This window comes from Neofelis nebulosa, chromosome 3 (genome assembly GCF_028018385.1).
Source record: "Neofelis nebulosa isolate mNeoNeb1 chromosome 3, mNeoNeb1.pri, whole genome shotgun sequence".
Taxonomy (NCBI): domain Eukaryota; kingdom Metazoa; phylum Chordata; class Mammalia; order Carnivora; family Felidae; genus Neofelis; species Neofelis nebulosa.
The window spans coordinates 134,197,444-134,219,944 of record NC_080784.1 but is presented as its reverse complement, the minus strand read 5'-3'; the positions used below and the strand labels follow the sequence as shown (position 1 = coordinate 134,219,944).

General features: G+C 37.9%; 1 protein-coding gene across 3 annotated transcripts in view; it reads right to left on the bottom strand.

Annotated features, from left to right (window-relative positions):
* Positions 1–22,501, bottom strand: part of ABCG2 (ATP binding cassette subfamily G member 2 (Junior blood group)) — a 131,335-nt gene that overhangs the window by 91,586 nt on the left and 17,248 nt on the right. The gene's annotated exons all lie outside the window — the stretch shown is intronic.

The window sequence follows — 22,501 nt, the reverse complement described above, 5'->3', positions numbered from 1 at the left end:
AAAGTTGAACAAACTGAAAAATCAATAGCTTTTCTTAGCTCTGTCAGAGAAGTGAGGACAAGGAGCAAACTGCTTCCCCTAAAATGGAGACAGACAGGTGACTAGAGAATCACAACTTAATAGGACAGAAACTCACAAACAAAAACTCTGGGAAACCAGTGCCAAGGTAAGAAAACCTGAATTGCAATTGATAAATTGCTGGTGGACAGGTCTATGAGCTAAAAACTCCAAGAGGATCACCTCATTTTTGTGGGTTTTAGCTCCTGAAGTTCTACCAGGTGCTCACAGAAAAGATCAGAGAAAAATCCCCCTCAGCTTCCCGTAGGAAGAGGAAACAATTTTGAAACAAACCAGAGCATTCTGTTCTTAACAAAGCCTGTCTTCAAGAGATACTATTTTATCAGACCCTAACCACCTATTAGGGTTTTATCAAAGTTTAAAATTACCTAGGAAGAGATAAATAACCAACTCCAGTCCCCTCTAGCCATCTTGTCTTCTCTAAGGCTGGGTGGTAGGGACTGAGAAGCACTTGTGAAGTTCAAACTAAGAGCACAGGCTCACTAAAAGACAATCGTAGGACTACAGAATGCTACCCCTTGTCCCACACCTTACCAACAATGCTGTTTACCAGCATTCCTTTTACCCAGTATATAATGTCTGGCTTTCAACAAAAAATTAAAAGGCACACAAAAAGGCAAAAAACACCATTCGAAGAGACAGAGCAAGAATCAGAACCAGTCTTAGATATGCTAGGGAGGTTGGAATTATCAGATCATGAATTTAAAACAACTATGATCAATATGATAAGTGTTCTAATGAAAAAAGTAAAGCTGAAAAAACAAGTAGGTAATGTAAACAGAGATGAATATTCTAGAAATTAAAAAAAAATGTTAGGGAATAAAAACACTGTAACAGAAATGAAGAATGCCATTACTGGGCTTATTGGTAGACTGACCACAACTGAGGAAAGAATCTCTTGAACTTGAGGATATGTCAACAGAAACTGAAAGCAAAGAGAAAAAAGAGAAAAAAAGGAACAGAATATCCAAAAACTGCGGTGTAACTATAAAAAGCATAGCATACACATAATGGGAATACCAAAAGGAAAAGGAAGAGACAATGACACAAAAGCAATACTTGAAGCGATAATGACTGAGAATTTCCCCCAAATTAAGGTCAGACAGCAAACCATATGTCTTAGCTGTCTGCTACAACAAATTGCTATAGACTGGGTGACTTAAACAGCAAAAATTTCTCAAAGTTCTGGAGGCAGAGAAATACAAGATTAAGGTGCTGGCAGATTTGGTTCTGGTGAGAGCCAGCATCCCAGTGTGTAAATGGCTGTCTTCTTACTGTATCCTCATATGGCGGAGAGTAAGAGCAATCTCTCATGTCCCTTTTTATAAAAGCACTAATCCTCATTCATAAGGGCTCTACTCCCATGACCTAATTACCTCCCCAAAACCCCACCTCTTAATGTAATCACATGTGGGTTAAGATTTCAACATATGAGTTCTAGGGGAAACACTAACATTCAGCTTATAACACCACAAAGCCACAAGAAATGAAGAGAACACCAGGCAGGATAAATACCAAATAAAATATGCCTAAGCATATCATATTCAAGCTGCAGAAAATAAAAGGCAAAGAAAGAATCTTGTAAGAAGCCAGAAGGAAAAAGCATCTTTTCTACAGAGAAGCAAAGATAAAAATTATGTACAACTTCTCTGAAACCATGCAAACAAGAAGGAGGTAGGGTGAAATACGTGAGGTACTGAAAAAGAAAAAACACAAAACAGTAACCTAGAACGCTGTACCCTGTAAAATCATCCTTTAAAAGTGAAGGAGAAACAATTTCTCAAACAAACATTGAGGGAATTTGTTTCCAGTTTACCTGTCTTGCAAAAAAAAAAAAAAAAAAATGTTAAAAGAAGTCCTTTAGAGCGGCACCTGGGTGGCTCAGTCGGTTAAGCACCTGACTCTCCATTTCAGCTCAGATTTGATCTTGGGGTTGTGAGTTCAAGCCCTGCATTGGGCTCCAACCTGGGCATGAAGCCTACTTAAAAAAAAGAAGAATTTCTTTAGAGAGAAGGAAATTGATATAGATCACAAATTTGAAGGTGACCACTAAAAAAAGTTGTTTAAAAAGACATAATTTATATACTAACAAAGGAGAGAAAATATAATTATATAAAATGTTCAATTAAAGCCATAAATGCCATAAATGGCAGGGGAAAAAAGTAAAAGACAAAAATGGGAACAAAGAACAGGGCAATAAAAAGAAAACAATAACAAATAAGATACATACTAATCCAAAAACAGCAATAATCATCTTAAGATATCAATGGTCCAAATACAAAAATTAAAAGATAGAAACAGTCAAAGTGGTTAAAAAAAAAAAAAAGCCCCAACTACATGTTGTCTAAAAGAAAAATCCCCACTTGAAATATAAAGACACATAGAGATGAAAAATAAATGGATAAATAAAGATATACCATGCTAACACTAATCAAAAGAAAGTCAGATTACTTATATTGATTTCAGACAGAGCAGATTTCAAAGCAGGAAAAATTATCAAGGATAAAGAGGGACATTAGATAATGATAAAGGGGTCAATTCTCCAAGAAGACATAACAATCTTTAATGTGTACGCACCTAACAACAGAGCACCAAAATACATGAGGAAAAACTGATAGAACTGCAAGGAGAAATGGATGAATCCAGAATTATACTTAGAGACTGTAATACCCTTTTATCAGAAATGCACATATCCACAAGGTAGAAAATAAGTAAGAATGTAGTTAACAGCACCATCAATCAACTGGGTATAATTGACATCTACAAACTACTTCTTCCAACAACAGCAGATTACACATTCTTCTTAAGCTCATAGGGAACAAACACCAAGATAGACCACATTCTGGGTCACAAAACACATCATTAAAATTTTTCAAGAAAAGGGACACCTGGGTGGCTCAGTCAGCTGAGCATCCGACTCTTGATTTTGTCTCAGGTCATGATCTCATGGTTGAGATCAATCCCTGTGTTGGGCTCCACACTGAGCATGGAGTCTGCTTGGGATTCCCTCTCTCCCTCTCTCTTTGCCCCTCCCCTGCTCATGCTCTCTCTCTTTCTCTCAGAATACATAAATAAACAAACATTAAAAAAAATGTTTTTTTTGTGGTGTCTCGGTGGCTCAGTTGGTTAAGCGACCAACTTCAGCTCAGGTCATGATCTCGCAGTCCTTGAGTTCAAGCTCCATTTGGGCTCTGTGCTGACAGCTCAGAGCCTGGAGCCTGCTTCAGATTCTGTGTCTCCCTCTCTCTCTGCCCCTCCTTTGCTCACACTCTGTCTCTGTCTCTCTCTCGAAAATAAATAAACATTAAAAAAAAATTTTAATAGTTTTTTTTCCACAAAAACAAATCATACAATGTATGCTCTCAGATCATAATGGATTTGAACTAGAAATTAATTAAGAAAGACAACTGGAAAATCCCAAAATATTTGAAGACTAAATAACACTTTTAAATTACATGTGGGTCAAAGAAGAAATCTCAAGAGAAATTTAAAAACATTTTGGGCTAAATGAAAATGAAAATACAACTTATCAAAACTTATGGGATGAAGCAAAAACAGTGCTTAGATGAAAATTTACAGCATTAAATGCATATATTAAAAAGGAAAAAAGATATAAATTCAGTCATCTGTTTCAACCTTAAGAAATTAGAAAAAGAAGAGAAAATTAAATACAAAGTAAGCAAAAAAGAAAAATAATAAAATTAGAGCAGAAATAATGAAATTGAAAATAGGAAATTGATAGAAAATTAATGAAGGACAAAAAAGCTGGTTCTTTTAAAAGAACAAAAGGGTTTATAATCCTTTAGATAAGCTAACTAAGAAATAAAAATAAACAGAAATGACACAAAGCATTAACATCAGAAAGGAAAGTGTGAACATTACTACAGAACCCATGGATATTATGTAAATAATAAAAGATACTCTAAACAACTCTCTGTCTACAATTTGATAATCTAAATGAAATGGACAAATTCCATAAAAGACACAATCTGCCAAAACTTACCCAAGAAGAAATAGACAATCTCAACAGGCCTATATCTTTAGAGACACTGAATCAATAACTAATAATTTTCAAAAGCAGAAAGCCCCAGGCCCAGGTGGGTTCATTGGGTAATTGCACAAAACATTTAAGGAGGAAATATACCCATTCCCTACAATCTCTTTCAGAAGATAGAAGCCAAGAGAATAGAACTGACCCTTGACCTTCAAACATGGGTTTGAACTGCAGGGGTCCACTTGTACATGGATTTTTTTTCAATAAATACAGTATTATAAGTGTATTTTCTTTTCTTTATGATTTTCTTAATATTTTCTTCTCTAGCTTACTTTACTATAAAAATACAATATATAATGTTATTAGTAAGGCTTCTAGTCAACAGTAAGCTATAAACAGGCTTAAAAGTAAGTTTTTTTTATTTATTTTTTATTTAAAAAAAAATTTTTAATGTTTATTTATTTTTGAGAGACAGATTATGAGTGGGAGAAGGGCAGAGAGACAGGGAGACACAGAATCTGAAGCAGGCTCCAGGCTCTGAACTGTCAGCACAGAGCCCGATGTGGGGCTTGAACCCACAAACCGTGAGATCATGACCTGAGCCGAAGTCGGACGCTTAACCAACTGAGCCACACAGGCGCCCCCAGTAATTAAGTTTTTTAAGGAGTCAAAAGTTATACGTAGATTTTCAACTGTGCAGTGAGTTGGTGCCCATAGTCCGCACATTGTTCAAGGGTCAACTGTCCTTCCAAACTCAGTCTATGAGGCCAACATTACCCTAACACCAAAACCAGACAAAGATATTACAGGAAAAGAAAATAAAACATTACAAGAAAATACAAAACAAGAAAAAAGACCAATATGTCTCATGAATATAGAGGCAAACGTCTTCAACAAAATGTTAACTGAATCTAACAATGTATAAAAAGAATTATACACATTTGGATCACGTAATATACATATGATCCAAAAACAAAATAAAACAAAACTTACTACAAGTCTATAGTAATCAGGACACTGGTAGTGGAGAAAAAAATAGTCAAATAAATTGTTCATGGAACAAAACAGAGAGCCCAGAAAGAGACCCACACAGTCAACTTATCTTTGACAAAAGAGCAACAGCAGTACAATGGAGCAAAACTAGTCTTCAACAAATGGTGCAAGAACAAATGGACATCAACATGCAAAAAAATGAATCTAGACACAGACCTACACTCTTCACAAAAATCAACTCAAAATGGGTAATAGACCTAAACAGAAAGGGCAAAACTAAAAAACTCTTGGAAGATAACATAGAAAAATGTAGGTGACCATCAGTATGGTGATGACTTTCTAGACATAACACCAAAAACATGACCCATGGAAGAAATCATTGATAAGTTGGACTCTATTAAACATTAAAAAACGTCTATTCTGCAAAAGATACTGTGAAGAGAATGAGAAGACAGGCCACAGACTGGGAGAAAATATTTGCAAAAGATCTGAAAAAGCATCAGAATATACAAAAAACTCTTAAAACTCAACAATAAGAAAATAACCTAATTAGAAAATGGGCCACAGATCTAACATCTCACAAAAGATATACAGATAGCAAATAAGTCTATGAAAAGATGCTCCACGTCATATGTCATTATGGAATTGCAAATTAAAACAATAATAAGATACCATCACACACCTGTTAGAAAGGCCAAAATTTAAAATACAGATGACACCAAATTGTCTCTGGTGAGAATGCAAATACACATAGCCACTTTGGAAGACAGTTTGGTGGTTTCCCACAAAACTAAACATCCTCAGGGTGCCTGGGTGGCTCAGTTGGTTAAGCATCCAATTTTGGCTCAGGTCATAATCTCATGGTTTGTGAGTGCAAGCCCCATGTTGGGCTCTGTGTTGGGTTCTGTGCTGACAGCTGGGAGCCTGGATCCTGCTTTGGATTCTGTGTCTCCCTCTCTTTCTGCCCTTCCCCCACTCATGCTCTGTCTCTGTCTCTCAAAAATGAACAAACGTTAAAAAAATTTTTTTAAAAAGAAAAGTAAACATCCTCTTGCTACAGGATCCAGTAAGCGTGTTCATTTACCTAAATGAGTTGAAAACTTAGGTCCTCACAAAAATCTGAACACGGATATTTATAGCAGCTCTATTCATAATGCCTAAACTTAGAAGCATCCCCCAAAATGTCCCTCAGTAGGTTAATAGATAAATAAACTTTGGTGCATCCAGATAATGGCATATAATTTGGCACTAAAAAGAAATGAGCTATAAGGGTGACTGGGTAGCTCTGTTGGTTAAGCATTCGACTCTTGGTTCGGGCTCAGGTCATGATCTCACTGTGGGTTCAAGCCCCATATCAGGCTCCACGCTGACAGTGCAGAGCCTGCTTAGGATTCTCTCTCTCTCTCTCCCTCTCTCTTTGCCCCTCCCCCACTCATTAATTCTCTCTCTCTCTCTCTCTCTCTCTCAAAAGTAAATACACTTAAAAAAAAGAGAGAGAAAGAAAGAAAGAAAGAAAGAAAGAAAGAAAGAAAGAAAGAAAGAAACCAAGCCATGAAAAGACATGGAGGAAACTTAAATGCCTATTAAAAGAAGCCAATCTGGTTCCAAATATATGACATTCAGCAAAAGGCAAAACTGTGCAGACAGTTAAAAGATCAGTGGTTGGAAAGGTAGAAGGTAGGAGAGAGTGAAGGATAAACAGTTAAGTTACAGAGGATTTTTAGGGTAAGGAAACTATTCTGTATGATACTATAATAGTAGATACACATCACTGTATACTTGTCAAAATCCATAGAACTTTCAACAGTGGGAGTGAACCCTAATATAAACTGAGGACTTTGGGTGATAAGTGATAATGCTGTGCCAAGGTATGTTCATCACTTGTAAGAAATGTACCACTCTTTTTTTTTTTTAATGTTTATTTATTTTTGAGAGAGACAGACAGAACACAGTGTGAGCAGGGAGGGGCAGAGAGAGAGAGAGAGGGAGACACAGAATCTGAAGCAGGCTCCAGGCTCTGAGCTGTCAGTACAGAGCCTGATGTGGGGCTCAAACTCAAGAACTGCGAAATCATGACCAGAGCTGAAGTCAGATGCTTAACTGACTGAGCCACCCAGGCGCCCCAGAAATGCACCACTCTTAATGGGTATATTGGTAGTGTGGGAGGCTGTGCATGTGTGGGGGCAGAGGTTATGTGGGAACTCTCTGCATTCTCTGTCCCGTTTTGCTGTGAATCTAAAACTGCTCCAAAAAAAATAGAGCCTATTCAAAGGGAAAGGAAGACATACAAGCATTTAATGAAGAGACATGTATAGGTAAACAATAACACTAAACGAGTATGACGCAGAAATCATGCAGCAAGACTGCCAGGCTTTAGCTACCCGTCTTGCTCATCATGGTTTGCGACCTTGGCCAAATTCTTGCTTTCCTCATCTGTCAAAAACAAAGGACATTTATCTCCTAAGTTGCTGGGAGGAAACAATGAGTTAAACCACGAAGTGTGTGGCAGTTAGTAAGTATACAATAAATGTTAGCTATTATTAATATTAAAAGAACAAAATATCAACACAATATTTTATAAAGTCTATCATGCCAGATGTATCTGTCTGCTGAAGGGGGAAATGTTTAGATTTTCTCAATATAAGACAAGTATGGGCCCTAAGATATGACTGAAAATAGCGTACAGGAGCACCTCGGTTGCTCAGTTGGTTAAGCGTCAGGCACTTGGTTTTGGCTCAGGTCATGATATCATGACTTGTGAGTCTGAGCCCTGCATCAGGCTCTGTGCTGACAGCATGGAGGCCTGCTTGGGATTCTCTGTCTCCCTCGCTCTCTGCCCTTCCCCCACTCACTTACTCTCTGTATTTCTCTCTCAAAATAAATAAATAAATAAACATTTAAAAAAAGAAAATAGCATATAATGACAAAATATGATCTATAGACCAGATAATCTCTTTTGATATACTTAATTAAACAAGGCTATTTGGTGATATTGTTATAGTTTTAAGTAGAGTCATCCTTAAAATATGGAGAAATACCATATATAACTATAAGCTTCAGATTGAGGAGATATAAGACTGAAAATTGAGGGAGATAAAGATTACTGCATAACATGAGGCAAAATGAGATTTTTGCAAATAAGATGTCAAACATCCTTGGATGTTTGGCAGGACATATCTGCCACATGACCCATTCTTTCTTTTTGAAATTGAGTAATGCATTTTGTATACCCAATGTTAGACTGCATTAAAATCCATTATTCTGATTTTTTAGTTTCTTCTGGTATTTTTTTCTAGAATTTCAGAAGGTACAAAAAAGGAAACAAGAGAGGCCACAAGAAAGTTACAATAGGCAGGGCAGTCAGACAGCTCAGAATCCACAATAGACCAGGGGTTCTTATATCTTGACCTGCATCAGAATCACCTGGAAGCTAACAAGAATCACAGAGTCCCAGCTTCTTTGAAGCAGGAAGAGGTCTAGGCCTTTGTAGTTTTACCAAATTCCCCAGGTGATTGTGATAGGGACCCAAGTTTGATCTAGACCCTGTGACCTCTCCCTTGCTACTCAGGGACCAGAGAGAAGTGGCAGGAGTATCACCTGGAAAGCTGGTTAGAACTGCAGAGTTTTGTGCTCCACCCTAGATCTACAGGGTTAGAATCTGCATTTTTATCAAGATCCTTAGGTGATTTATATGCACATTAAGGATTGAGAAGAACTGGTTCTCAACCTGTCTGCACTTTGGAATCTCCTGGAATAAAACTCTCCTTGTTTTCCCTTTTCTCTTTCACTACCACCCAAATTCCTTAACCCTCAGAGGGTAGTTTCCACTTAAATGTCACTTTCATGAAACTGGTGTTCAGCCAAGTACCAATACAGTGAGATTCCATTCATAACCAATGAAAATTTGATTTAAGAGATTGTATAGCAGGTTATTCAAGAACTAGAGAAGTGAGAACAGAAGGAGGGATGGAACTGACTAGAAGATGAAGATGTGAAAGAACTGAGGGGCGGGGCACCTGGGTGACTCAGTTGGTTAAGCACCGATTCTTGGTTTCAGCTCAGGTCATGATCTCACAGTTTGTGAGTTCAAGCCCTGCAATGAGCCCTGCATTGGGCTCCTCGCTGACAGCTTGGAGCCTGCTTGGTATTCTGTCTCCAGTTCCCTCTCTCTCTGCCCCTCTCCTGTTTGTGCTCTCTCTCTTTTTATCTCTCTCTCTCAAAATAAATAAATAAGCAACAAAAAAAATTTAAAAAAGAAAGGAAGAACGAAAGAACTAAGGGTAAGACTAGAGAAAGGGAGCATTCTCCTGTTCTTGTAGGTTTTGTGAAGTTAACAACTGCATTCTAGCAACCAGAGTCAATGATCCAAGGCTATAGCTAAGTGATAACCATGGCTGGTTTCCAAAGAAAGCTGTAGTTAACAAACTGTAGGACTGTTGCTTCAGAGTGGTTTCATTAGAGCATTTCAAAACTGGAGCTCCAAAATAACTCAAGAGCTACACCTAAGAAACGAGGTTTTCTTTAAATTTGAGAAAGAAGAGTAACTAAATGTTATTGATGGTATCAAAATAAAATTTGATATCATCGGCACAAGGATCATGTCTACAGATGACCCTGAGATACTTATTCTCTATTTTCACACAAGAAAGTCTTAAAATAGCGCTGGACCAAAGGTTTTAGTTCCAAACCTGAAGAGGTTTGGTTCCAAACCCTCTAAATACAATGATTTCCTTGTAATCACTTTGCAAATCTTCTCTTTCCTCTTCTCTATTTCTCTAGTTTTCTTCTTCTTCAAGTAAGAAAGAATTTTGTTTCTTCTAAAAAAGCCCACATCCCCCACCTAGAAAAGAATTTAAGCAAAGCAGTCCCCTGCTGCAAGAATAACAGGTATGTAAAATTGACTTTATTTGGTTAGCGTAGCATTTGGACACAGAGAATGATTTTGCTACAGATGTTCAACGGTCAACAGCCTGGGCATAAATTTGCTCACCCACAGTTGCCACATGGGTCCAGGTGTTTGTAAAAGTTTCGTACATACTCAGTATATTTTGGGTTTTGCATCATTTGGCCTCGCTTGGTTAAGCAAGAAAGCATCATTTTATTTTATGTGTTCTGTTGCCTACAGATAAACGGGGTAGTTGACAGTGCTTTGAAGGAATAAAGGGCTTCAGTTGCTTTTTGTAAAAGGGGATTCATTATTCACTCCATCAGAGGGATTCATTGCATTGTTTTAGAGGCATTGGCTGTGAGGATTAGGATGCTAACAGGAGTACTTGATTTCAGAATCAGAGGAGTGGGTTCTGCATGGAAATAGACTTGAAATCCAGGCCCTAAGCTGCTACAATATTTGTCAGTTAAAATCAAAAAATGTTTGAGAAGCCCACAAAACAGGAAGCCCAGGCTGGCCTGAACAAAGCTACCCAGCCTCTTAAGAGTACTGCCAATTCTTTGTTTTGGCTTTGCTTTCTTTAAAGCAGCTTCCTCCTTGGCCAGGAGCTGTTCATCCTTTCCTGAAGCGTATTTACCAGCAGTGACACATCAAAAAACATGCAAAAAATTCCTGTAATTGTGTTTCCCTTCACTTGCACTGGCAGAGTTATTGACAACCTGTCCTCTGTCCTGAAGGACAATCTGTTTATGTCTTGAGCTCTTCTCTACAAAATGGTTGAAACGTCTTCCAAAGCCCCCAGCCGACTGCAACATTCCTGTTCATCAGCACACTCATTATCCCTCTAAGTATGGGTTGCTTAACTCTCACGAGGTTTATTTGGAAAAGCCAAGATTCTAATCTTAAAATACATAAGAGTTAAACCCCCAGGAATAACGTGTTCCAAAAACATTGTGAGTTGCAAATATTCTTTTCTGTCTTTGAAAAAGTACACTTTTGTCCACACTACCTTCTGATGTAGACACTGATTCCAGCTCACTTGGTGTAAAAAAAAAAAAAAAATTACAACAAAACAAAACTAAAAATATAAACAATCTATAGATGTATACTTCATTCTGAAAATGGACCCTCCTCTCTTACTTTCATAAAGACACTCTTAGCCCTCCTTATGTAGTCACCATCCCATGACTTCTTCCTTTACAATGTCTAAGGAATCTCTTTCCATAACCTCTGATCTTGTGGCTTAGCCCTTTCTTATGTTGTATCTGTTTTCTAACTATTCTCTGCCAACAACACTTACTCCTCCAATCCAACCTAAACCATCCTACTAGCCCTTGTCCCGAGTATAATCTTTATTCTAGAATCACCGAAGTCTTTCTTTATAACACTGCCTGTTGAAAAACCATTCATTCTTTTCCTTACTAAAAGAATCAAGTCCAGGGGCGCCTTGGGTGGCTCAGTCGATTAAGCATCCAACTCATGATTTCGGCTCTGGTCATGATCTTGTAGTTCATGAGTTTGAGCCCCACATTGGGCTCTGTGCTGGCAGCGTGGAGCCTGCTTGGGATTCTGCCTCTGACCCTCCCTTGCTCTCTCTCTCTCTCTCTCAAAATAAATAAATAACTTAAAAGAAAAAATTTTAAAGACATTTTTTAAAATAAAAGAATCAAGTCCAAACTCCTGAGCCTGAGAAGCAGGACCACCACAACCTGGTGTTAGGAGGCTTCTCCCTGCTCTTCTTTTTTAAGAGGATGAGGTGGCCATGCTAGAGGGTCAACATGATCTCAAACTCATGCATCTTATTTTCTGACTTCCCTTCCTTGGCTCATACTCTTGCTTCTCATGCCTTTCCCCACCCATCTTCAAATTCTAAATATTTTTAAAGCCAAGACTTTCTAAGACTAACCTTCTCCATGAAGCTTTATTTGACCAGTATAGCCTACAGTGGTCTCCCCCTACTTTGAGTTCTTAACACTTTTCTCACTTCCATTCATTTGGCAATTTATCACTTACTGCTTCTTATGTCTCCAGAACCACTGCCTCATATTATCATTTAACTTTGAGATGTTTACATCTTAATGCCCTAAGTAAATCAATAGTTCCTCTGTTACAGGAGGGTGGGAGAGATGCTGGTCCTTGTCTTGTGGAGCCAAAGACTGAATCTCTCAAATAGAGAGTGAGCAAAGTGATAGAGTTTGTTGAGGGAAAGTATACAGCTCTCAAGAGTGAGAGGGGTCCCAACTGGGTTGCTGCTGAGGATTGTTGTCTCTGACTTTTTACTGGGAATTTATCAGAAAGTTTGTGAGACTCCACTCAAGGCACCTTGCCCAGGCAGGTCTGGAATGCATTTATCCTTCTGCTTCTCCCCAAGCCCCACTCCTGCTTTAGCTTTCCACTTGCAGCTGAAGCCTTATCTATCCCTGCCTAATGTTAACCCTTTCCCCATTCACCTCCATTCATTCAACAAATATATAGTAGGTTTACTAAATGCCAGGTACTATGCTAGGTATGGGGGGAAAATCTCTATTTTCTCCTTATACTGTAGTATTGTTTTTTTATGTTTATTTATTTATCTTTGAGAGAGAGAGAGAGAGAGAGAGAGAGAGAGCACGAACACACAGGTCAGAGAGGGGCAGAGAGAGAGAGGAGAGAGAAAGGGAGACACAGAATCTGAAGCACCAGGCTCTGAGCTGTCAGCATAGAGCCTCACATGGGGCTCAAACCCAGGAACCATAAGACTATGACCTGAGCTGGAATCAGCCGGTTAATTGACTGAGCCACCCTGTTGCCCCTATAGTGTTGTTTTTTTTAATGCATAACAAGTAGGTTTCAGGCATGACTGTTCTACTAGAGACCCCTGCCACACTCTTCATCATCCAATGGAGAAATATGTCAAGGGTATTAAAGAATATTAAAGGACTAGTCTTTATTAGCTTTTCCTGGGTCTTTAACACCATAGAGTTACCAGCTGTTACATGAATTCAACTTGACGCCCTACCTACTTGATGCTTTTATAGATCACATTTTATTTTAATTTATTTTATTTTGAAGTTCATTTATTTATTTTGAGGGGGGGAGGGGCAGAGAGAGAGGGAGAGGGAAAAACCCAAGCAGGTTCCACATTATCAGTGTGAAGACCAACTCGGGGCTCAATTTCAGGAACCACGAGATCATCACCTGAGCTGAAATCAAGAATGAGACGCTTAACAGACTGAGCCGCCCAGGCGTCCCTAGAAATCACATTTCAATATCACCATCAGAAGCAGATTCTGCAAGATGATGTGATACGGTATACTATCAAATGGTATACATAGGGCTGGATCTTAGGCTCCTTCTTTTTAACTGAAATCTTAATGATATGGAGCTATGGACTGTTTGAACAGATGCCTTTCTGCCATTGAGACTAGGAGGGCAAGCAATCTGCTCCAGGCTGATGAGATATATTAAATTTGAGGGTTTTTTGAATCCTGCTGAGGGACATCTTTGTGAGCTGTAAAGTGTATTCAGGTTCACCTGGGTTTTAGAAATTAGTATTTGACGATTAAAGTTACAAATTTCAGACTCTAGTTTTCCTCAAGCCCTTAAATTCAGGTTACAAATACTATTTCTCTATTTCTAAATCTAGCACATTTTATTATTCACTTCTAAGAGATCTTTCAATATTTGATCTAATTTATAAACTTAGTTAATTAAAATACTTCCAAACATTTAAAACTGCACTTGGAAGAAAAATATACCCTTTCCTTAGTGTTTTGGGGGGGGTCCCCTATATTCAGAGATTCATGGAAGGATTCTGTATTCATGGAAGGATTTACAGAACTCAGTATATAGTTCTACTCACAGCTAAGATTAATCATAGCAACATAGCATGGATATACACTTAGGTAGATCATAAGGAAAAGACAGAGTCTGCAAATATTTTCTCCCAGTCTGTAGTCTGTCTTCTCATCCATTTGATATTGTCTTGTGCAGGACAGATATTTTTAATTTTTATGAATCCCATCTTATCAATGATTTTTCTCATAAGTCATGCCTTGGTGTTATATCTAAAAGGTTATTGCTATATCCAAGGTCATCTACCTTTTCTTCTGTTATCTTCTAGGAATTTTTTTTTTTCATTTAAATCTATGATCCACTTTGAATTAATTTTTGTGTACGGTGTACAGACTTTATCTAGATTATTATTTGTGTGTGTGTGTGAAGGTCCATTGGTTCCAGCACCGCACTGTTTACTAAAGACTATCTTTGTTTGTTCCATTGTATTGCCTTTGTTCTTTTGTCAAAGATCAATTGACTATGTTTATTTGGTTCTCTTTCTGGGCCCTCTATTCTGTTCCATGATCTATTTGTCTATTCATTCACTAATAACACCACACTGTCCTGATTACTGTAGCTTCATAGTAAATCTTGAAATCAGGAGTATCAATCCTCTTACTTGTTCTTTTTCTTCAATGCTATGTCAGCTATTCCGGGTCTTTTGTCTCTATACAAACTCGAGAATCAGTTTGTCGATAACCATAAAATAACTTGCTTGGATCTTGATTGCAATTGTATTGAATCTATAGCTCAAGTTGGGAAGAACTGACATCTTGATAATATTGGGTCTTTCCATCCATAAACGTGGAATATTTCTCCATTTATTTAGTTATTCTTAGATTTCATTCATCAGACTTCTATAGTTTTCCTCATGCAGATTTTGTTTATATTTTGTTAGATTTATACCTAAGGACTTCATTTTGAGGTTGCTAATGTAAATTGCATTTTGTTTTTAATTTCAAATTCCACTTGGCTGTTGCTGGTAAGTAGAAAAGTGGTTGATTTTTGTAGATTAACCTTGTATCCTGCAACTTTGCTATATCACTTATTAGCCCTATGAGTTTTTGTTGTTGATTCTTTGGATGTTTTGCATAGACAATCATATCACATGCAAACAAAGACAGTTTTATTTCTTCCTTCCCAATTGGCATAACTTTTATTCTTTTTCTTGTCTTATTGAATCATTAGGACTTCCAGTATGATGTTGTAAAGGAGTGGTGAGAAGGGACATCCTTGCCTAGTTCCTGATCCTATTGGGATCTTATTGTAGTTTCTCATGATTAAGTATGAAGTTCGCTGTAGGCGTTTTGTAGATGTTCTTTATTAAGCTGAGGAAATTCTCTTCTTTATTTATTTATTTATTTTTAACTTTATTTTTTATTTTTTAAGATTTACATCCAAATTAGTTAGTATATAGTGAAGCAATGATTTCAGTAGATTCCTTAATGCCCCTCACCCATTTAGCCCCTCTCCCCTCCTACAACCCCTCCAGCAACCCTCAGTTTGTTCTCCATATTTATGAGTCTCTTTTGTTTTGTCCCCCTCCCTGTTTTTATATTATTTTTGTTTCCCTTCCCTTTTGTTCATCTGTTTTGTCTCTTAAAGTCCTCATATGAGTGAAGTCATATGATTTTTGTTTTTCTCTGACTAATTTCACTTAGCATAATACCCTCCAGTTCCATCCACATAGTTGCGAATGTCAAGATTTCATTCTTTTTGATTGCCGAGTAATACTCCATTGTATATATATACCACATCTTCTTTATCCATTCATCCATCGATGGACATTTGGGCTCTTTCCATACTTTGGCTATTGTTGATAGTACTGCTATAAACATGGGGGTGCATGTGTCCCTTCAAAACAGCACACCTGTATCCCGTGGATAAATGCCTAGTAGTGCAATTGCTGGGTCTAGGGTAGTTCTATTTTTAGTTTTTTGAGAAACCTCCATACTGTTTTCCAGAGTGGCTGCACCAGCTTGCATTCCCACCAACAATGCAAAAGAGATCCTCTTTCTCTGCACCCTTGTCAACATCTGTTGTTGCCTGAGTTGTTAATGTTAGCCATCGTGACAGGTGTAAGGTGGTCTCTCATTGTGGTTTTGATTTGTATTTCCCTGGTGATGAGTGATGTTGAGCATTTTTTCATGTGTTGGTTGGCCATCTGGATGTCTTCTTTGGAGAAATGTCTATTCATGTCTTTTGCCCATTTCTTCACTAGATTATTTGTTTTTTGGGTGTTGAGTTTGATATGTTCTTTGTAGATTTTGGATACTAACCCTTTATCTGATATGTCATTTTTAAATATCTTCTCCCATTCTGTCGGTTGCCTTTTAGTTTTGCTGATTGTTTCCTTCGTTGTGCAGAAGCTTTTTATTTTGATGAGGCCCCAGTAGTTCATTTTTGCTTTTGTTTCCCTTGCCTCCAGAGACATGTTGAGTAAAAAATTGCTGCGGGCAAGATCAAAGAGGTTTTTGCCTGCTTTCTCCTCAAGGATTTTGATGGCTTCCTGTCTTACATTGAGGTCTTTCATCCATTTTGAGTTTATTTTTGTGTATGGTGTAACAAAGTGGTCCAGGCTCATTCTTCTGCATGTCACCGTCCAGTTTTCCCAGCACCACTTGCTGAAGAGACTGTCTTTATTCCATTGGATATTCTTTCCTGCTTTGTCAAAGGTTAGTTGCCCATACATTTGTGGGTACATTTCTGGGTTCTCTATTCTATTCTATTGATCTGAGTGTCTGTTCTTGTGCCAGTACCATACTGTCTTGATGATTACAGCTTTGTAGTATAGCTTGAAGTCTGGGATTGTGATGCCTTCTGCTTTGGTTTTCTTTTTCAAGATCGCTTTGGCTATTCAGGATCTTTTCTGGTTCCATACAAATTTTAGGATTATTTGTTCTAGCTCTGTGAAGAATGCTGGTGTTACTTTGATAAGGATCATGTTGAATATGTAGATTGCTTTGGGTAGTATTGACATTTTAACAATATTTGTTCTTCCTATCCAGGAGCATGGAATCTTTTTCCATTTCTTTGTGTCTTCTTCAAGGAAATTCTCTTCTATTCCTATACTGAGAGTTTGTGATCATGAATGAGTGTTGGATTTTGTCAAATGTTTTTTGTGCCTCTATTGATATGATCATGTGATTTTTCTTCTTTAGCCCTGTGATGTGATGAATGACATTAATTCATTCCAAATGTTAAACTAGCCTTTGATATCTGGGATAAATCCCAGCTGGGTATAATTTTTGGTGTATAATCCCAACTAATGTAATTTCTTTCTACACATTGTTGGATTCAACTTACTATTATTTTGTTGATAATTTTTGCATTTATAACATGAGAGATATTAATCTATGGTTTTCTTTTCTTGCAATATCTTTGTCTGGGTTTGGCATTAGGATAATGCTGATCTTATAGACTGAATTAGGAAGTATTCCTTTGGCTTCTATCTACAAGATATTGTAAATCATTGGTATAATCTTCCCTTAAATGTTTGGTGAAATTCCCCAGTAAACCCATCTGGGCCATGTACTCTGTGTTGTAGAAGGTTATTAATTACTGAGTCAATTTCTTTCAGATATAGTCTTTTCAAATTGTTGACTAGGTCCTTGTTTTTCCTAAAGGGAAGACAGTTTTATTGTTTTGGGTGGTTTCAATATGTAGTCTTGCTATCTACTTGTTATCAAGAAGAATTCTCAATATCAAATATTCTAAAATTAAAATTGTTATCTTGGGCATACTTAAAAAATTAATTGATTTATGTCTAATAACTAGATAATCTATATTTAGTGACTAATTATAGTTAATATGTAGACATTTTAATTAACAATGTATTCATTATTTATTCACTTTGCTATTCCTTCAAGCTTATAATTTCATTAGCAAGTGGCAATATTTTATAAGTTAAAACAAAAAAAATTATAAGTTAAAACTGATATGATCCTAGCAGTTAACACAGCCTGCTTGGAAGAAAAAAGTTGCTGGGTCAAATTCTCCTAGACTGTGCTCTTTGCCCCTTTTAGGAGATGTTTTTATTACAATATTCTTTTTTTTTTTTTAATTTTTTTTAACGTTTATTTATTTTTGAGACAGAGACAGAGCATGAATGGGGGAGGGTCAGAGAGAGGGAGACACAGAATCTGAAACAGGCTCCAGGCTCTGAGCTGTCAGCACAGAGCCTGATGAGGGGCTCGAACTCATGGACCGCGAGATCATGACCTGAGCCGAAGTTAACCAACTGAGCCACCCAGGCGCCCCCCCCCTTTTTTTAAGTTTATTTATTTTGAGAGACAGAGAAAGTGAGCAGGGGAGGGGCAAAGAGAGAGAAGGAGGGAGAGAGAATCCCAAGCAAGTTCTGCACTGCCAGCATGGAGCCTGATGTAGGGCTTGAACCCACAAACCATGAGATCATGACCTGAGTGGAAATCAAGAGTTGGCCGCTTAACCAACTGGGCCACCCAGGTGCCCCTCATTTGGCAGATTCTTAAATATAACTGCTGACACACTAAACTTAAACTGATACAACTAATTATAAAACCATAACAGTTGAGCTTAGGCTACATCAGAATCACTTGCAGGTGCTTTTAAAAAATTAAGACTCTTAAGAAACACACACGTCCCCAAACATGATTCATATTCAGTAGATAATAAGTCAGAATCTAGATTTAAACAGGGCACCTGTCTGGCTCAGTTGGTAGAGTATGCAATTCTTGATCTTGGGGTTGTGAGTTTGAGCTCCACGTTGGTTGTACAGACTGCTTTAAAAGAGGGAGAGAGAGATGGGGTGCCTGGGTGATGCAGTCAGTTAAGCATCTGACTCTTGATCTCATCTCAGGTCATGATCTCACAATTCATGAGTTTGAGCCCGACATCGAGCTCTGCACTGATGGTGTGGAGCCTGCTTGGGATTCTCTCTATCCTTCTCTCTGCCCCTCCCCCTCTTGTGTGTTTTCTCTCTCTCTCTCAAAATATAAATAAATAAATAAATAATAAAAAACAGACAGAGAAATCTAGATTTAAACAAATACTTCCAGGTGTCCCAGGAGAAACAATGTATAGGGGTAAGACAAGGTAGACTTGATCAATATTCCCCCCTCTTTAGTGTACTAAAAGGGACCCCAAACTGATTCCTAAGAAAATAACTGGCTTTGCCTTGTACAGCCTGGTTTCCTTAACATCCATAAAAAAATTTCAGTACTAAATGGTGAATACGTGTGGGCTACATAGAGAAGAAACCTTAAATACACTCTTAATTGGAATGAATGAAAAGAAAAAAAAAATATCTGTGTTGGTCAGGAAAGACCAGGAAAGAGTAGAGGTGGGAAACAGAAATAATGTAGTATGTCATGCCTGAAGCTATAGAGGAATGCCAACTGTCATCATTTTGTAAATGAGTCATATTCATTTAAGCTTATTAAGTGTGCACATGGCTTGGTCAAAATACAGGTGCAATTTTCCAAAGCATTTGCCAACATGAAATGAAAATGCATCTATTTTTTACTAGCAATTCTCAGAGTCAAGCCTTTCCGAAGGTACCCTCTAGAGAAGAAACCCTAATGAATGATTGTATCTGATGATTAACTACAACTTTTTTTTCAGTAATTTTATATAAATTTTAACTATATTAAGAATAAAATGCCCCCATAACTTTGTATTTTATTTCCAACATCATTCACTGTTTTCTGGGTTGTGTCTTTGATATTCTATGGAAACTATAGTCCAGATTAAACTCCTTTAATTTAACAAGGCAAAACCACTATACTGGAAAGAAGTATAATTAGTCTGGTATAACTGATTCTTACAATCTTTGTCCTAGTCCTCATTCTTTCTGTGGCCCATATACCCATGTACTATCTCTTCAGGAACTGCTTCAGCATTCTGACAAGCCAAGCTTATCAGCTATGTTGCTTGGACTGTGTACTCTTGGCTATTGGCATAACTTGAAATTTCACCAAGAAGTACCAGTGTTAGGGTACAAATAAGGACACATGAATGGTGATTATTTGCATATCACTCATTTATGCCCCTATCTCCATGATGCTTCCAATATTGTCAAGCTAAGGTTGTTTTTCCCTCTAACAAAGCATTAAGCCAGTAAGGAGTTCTTGAGGAAATGTTATACTCCACCTGTCTCAACTATTTGTCAATGGGCTACAGGGTTTAAGGAAACTTAATGTTATCTGCCATTTCCTTCTGCCTTTGTTTCCCACATCACTACTGTTTACATTAAGCCCCATTAAGTGATGATGAAGGATGCATCTCCAAAACAAAAAGAATGGTAGAAATAAGTTCCATAATGTTAATACTGCATTACTGACAGCTAGAGATGATAGATAGATAGATAGATAGATAGATAGATAGATAGATAGATACAGATAGAGATAGATAATAGATAGAAAAACATATGCAAGAGTTATTTTTTTTTTTTGAACTAAGAATAAAGAACAGTTTGGCTTATTAAGAAATGAGAGAATGTGGTAAACAGAGCCCTTAAGAAGAACCATTTTTAGCATCAATTTCTTAATGTTTTCAGCCTGTAAATCATGTTTAAAAGAAGAAATAAACAAGTACAGAAATAATTACTGCTGCTAAAGAACAAATATTCAACCAAGTACATCTTAAAGACTCTAATTGGTTTTATTAATGGATTCATGAACTAGGCAGCATCCCACCCAGAAAAGAGAGGGCAGTCCCACTGAGCTGCAGAAAAGGAAAGGTTTTTAAAGGCAGAAAAGGATCAGGAAAGGGAAAATTATTAGTAAAGAAGCACTGTTCCTCCAAAAGAGAACAGAGGGATCTATGAGTAAAGTTCCTAGGACCAACCAGGAAAATGTATGTTGACTGGTTAAAGATCATATTCCTGGTGGAGCTAAAACTACAGTTAGATTGGATATTAAGTCTTGGTTTACTGACCTGGGGCTCTTAACGTAAGTGACTCCATTTTGGGCCTGTGGTTTTCTTTTTAAAACTATGTAATTCAGAAGATAAGTGATATATAGAAAAGGACTACAGGAATTTTTTTTAAGTTTTTTTTTTTTAATTTTTAATGTTTATTTATTTTTGAGAGAGAGAGAGAGACAGAGCATGAGCAGGGGAGGGGCAGAGAGAGAGGGAGATACAGAATCTGAAGCAGGCTCCAAGCAGTGAGCAGTGAGCACAGAGCCCGACACGGGGCTCGGGCTCACAAGCCCACAAACCGTGAGATCATGACCTGAGCCAAAGTCAGATGCTTAACCAAAGGAGCCACCCAGGAACCCCAAGCACTACAGGAATTTAAAGAACACTTTGGATTACTTTCGAATGCCTGAGATTCTTTGGGGGACTACAGCAATTGGCTTACTTTAAAGTCAAACTCAGATGCCCTGAGGGGAAAAGTGGGAGAGGCAATAAACATCATTAGGGAGGTGGGGTGGAGGAGAAAGTCTTTCTTGATCTCCTCTTCAAGATAAAAGTAGGTTTGGTAATTTTTGTCTTTCTAATCTGTGTGTCAAAAATATTTACAGCGATTTTTGGAATTAGAACTCTCAGTGTAGACTTAGCTCATAATTAAACTGGCCATGCTTATATAGTGCAGAGCAGAGTGTGAGCATATGTGCCAGTTTGCATAGGAAAGTCCCAGTTTGCATGTAGTGCCCCAAGTAATTATTAATTGTGTCCGCTTTCACTCTCAAAAGTAACTGTTGTCCTGGCTTTGGCAGGAGGAAAGGCAAAAATAATCCTAGCCTTGCTAGACTCTGGCGCCCTCTTGTGTTTAAAGCATGAAAAGGCTTTATGGAAACCTTTTCCTTGAGGTTACATTGGGGAATTTCACATTCTGATATCGCATGTTCACACCACAAACCACCACAAAATGTGAACATCCCAAAGTAGATCATCTACTACTAATTTCCACACAAAGATCTCAGCTTCAAATTTCATGTCATCAGACTTTATCACTGACTGCCTCTCACAGTTGCTGCTATCTTTAGACTCCAGGACTCGCTTGCCCCATTTATCAGTAACTTTAGTCCCTGGTACATGCCCACTGTCTCTAATGCTACGTCTGTCTTGCTTCATGGTAAATTCAATACACACATAGGTAATTTTCCCACCACGCTGGCCCTGACTACCTTAACCTCTCCTCCAACGTCCTTGCTCTCCACCTTGCTTCAGTCAGACACTCCCAGTCACACCATAGACACTGTCATTACCGGTGCCATCTTATCTGTCTTGCTCTCTGACCACCAAATCCCATATTTCCACTTAACTCCTAGTAACCCCACTCCAACAAACCTTTGACCACCACAAAATGTACAATCCATTAATTTTGCTAATACTTCACTGTGCCTCATCCCTCACTGTTCACTTCAGTCTCCATACCAGATGAAATTCCATGATCATTCATTATAATAATACCCTAGCAAACACCCTCAAACTCCCTTGTTATTCTTTTGCATTGCCATTTGTGTGGCCAAACCACAAACTCTCCTTAAATCCAGATCTCTCCCACTCTTCGCCTATATCCTTGCCGCCGAATGTGGGGGGAGAAAAACACATAAGAATAACAATTCATCTAATTTTTTTTAATTTTTTTAAGTTTGTTTATTTATTTTGAGAGAGAGTGTGCACACATGTGTGAGTTGGGGAGGGGCAGAAGAGGAGGGAGAGAGAGAGAATCCCAAGCAGGCTCTGCACTGGCAGCGTGGTGCCCAATGTGGGGCTTGAACTCATGAACTGTGAGACCATGATCT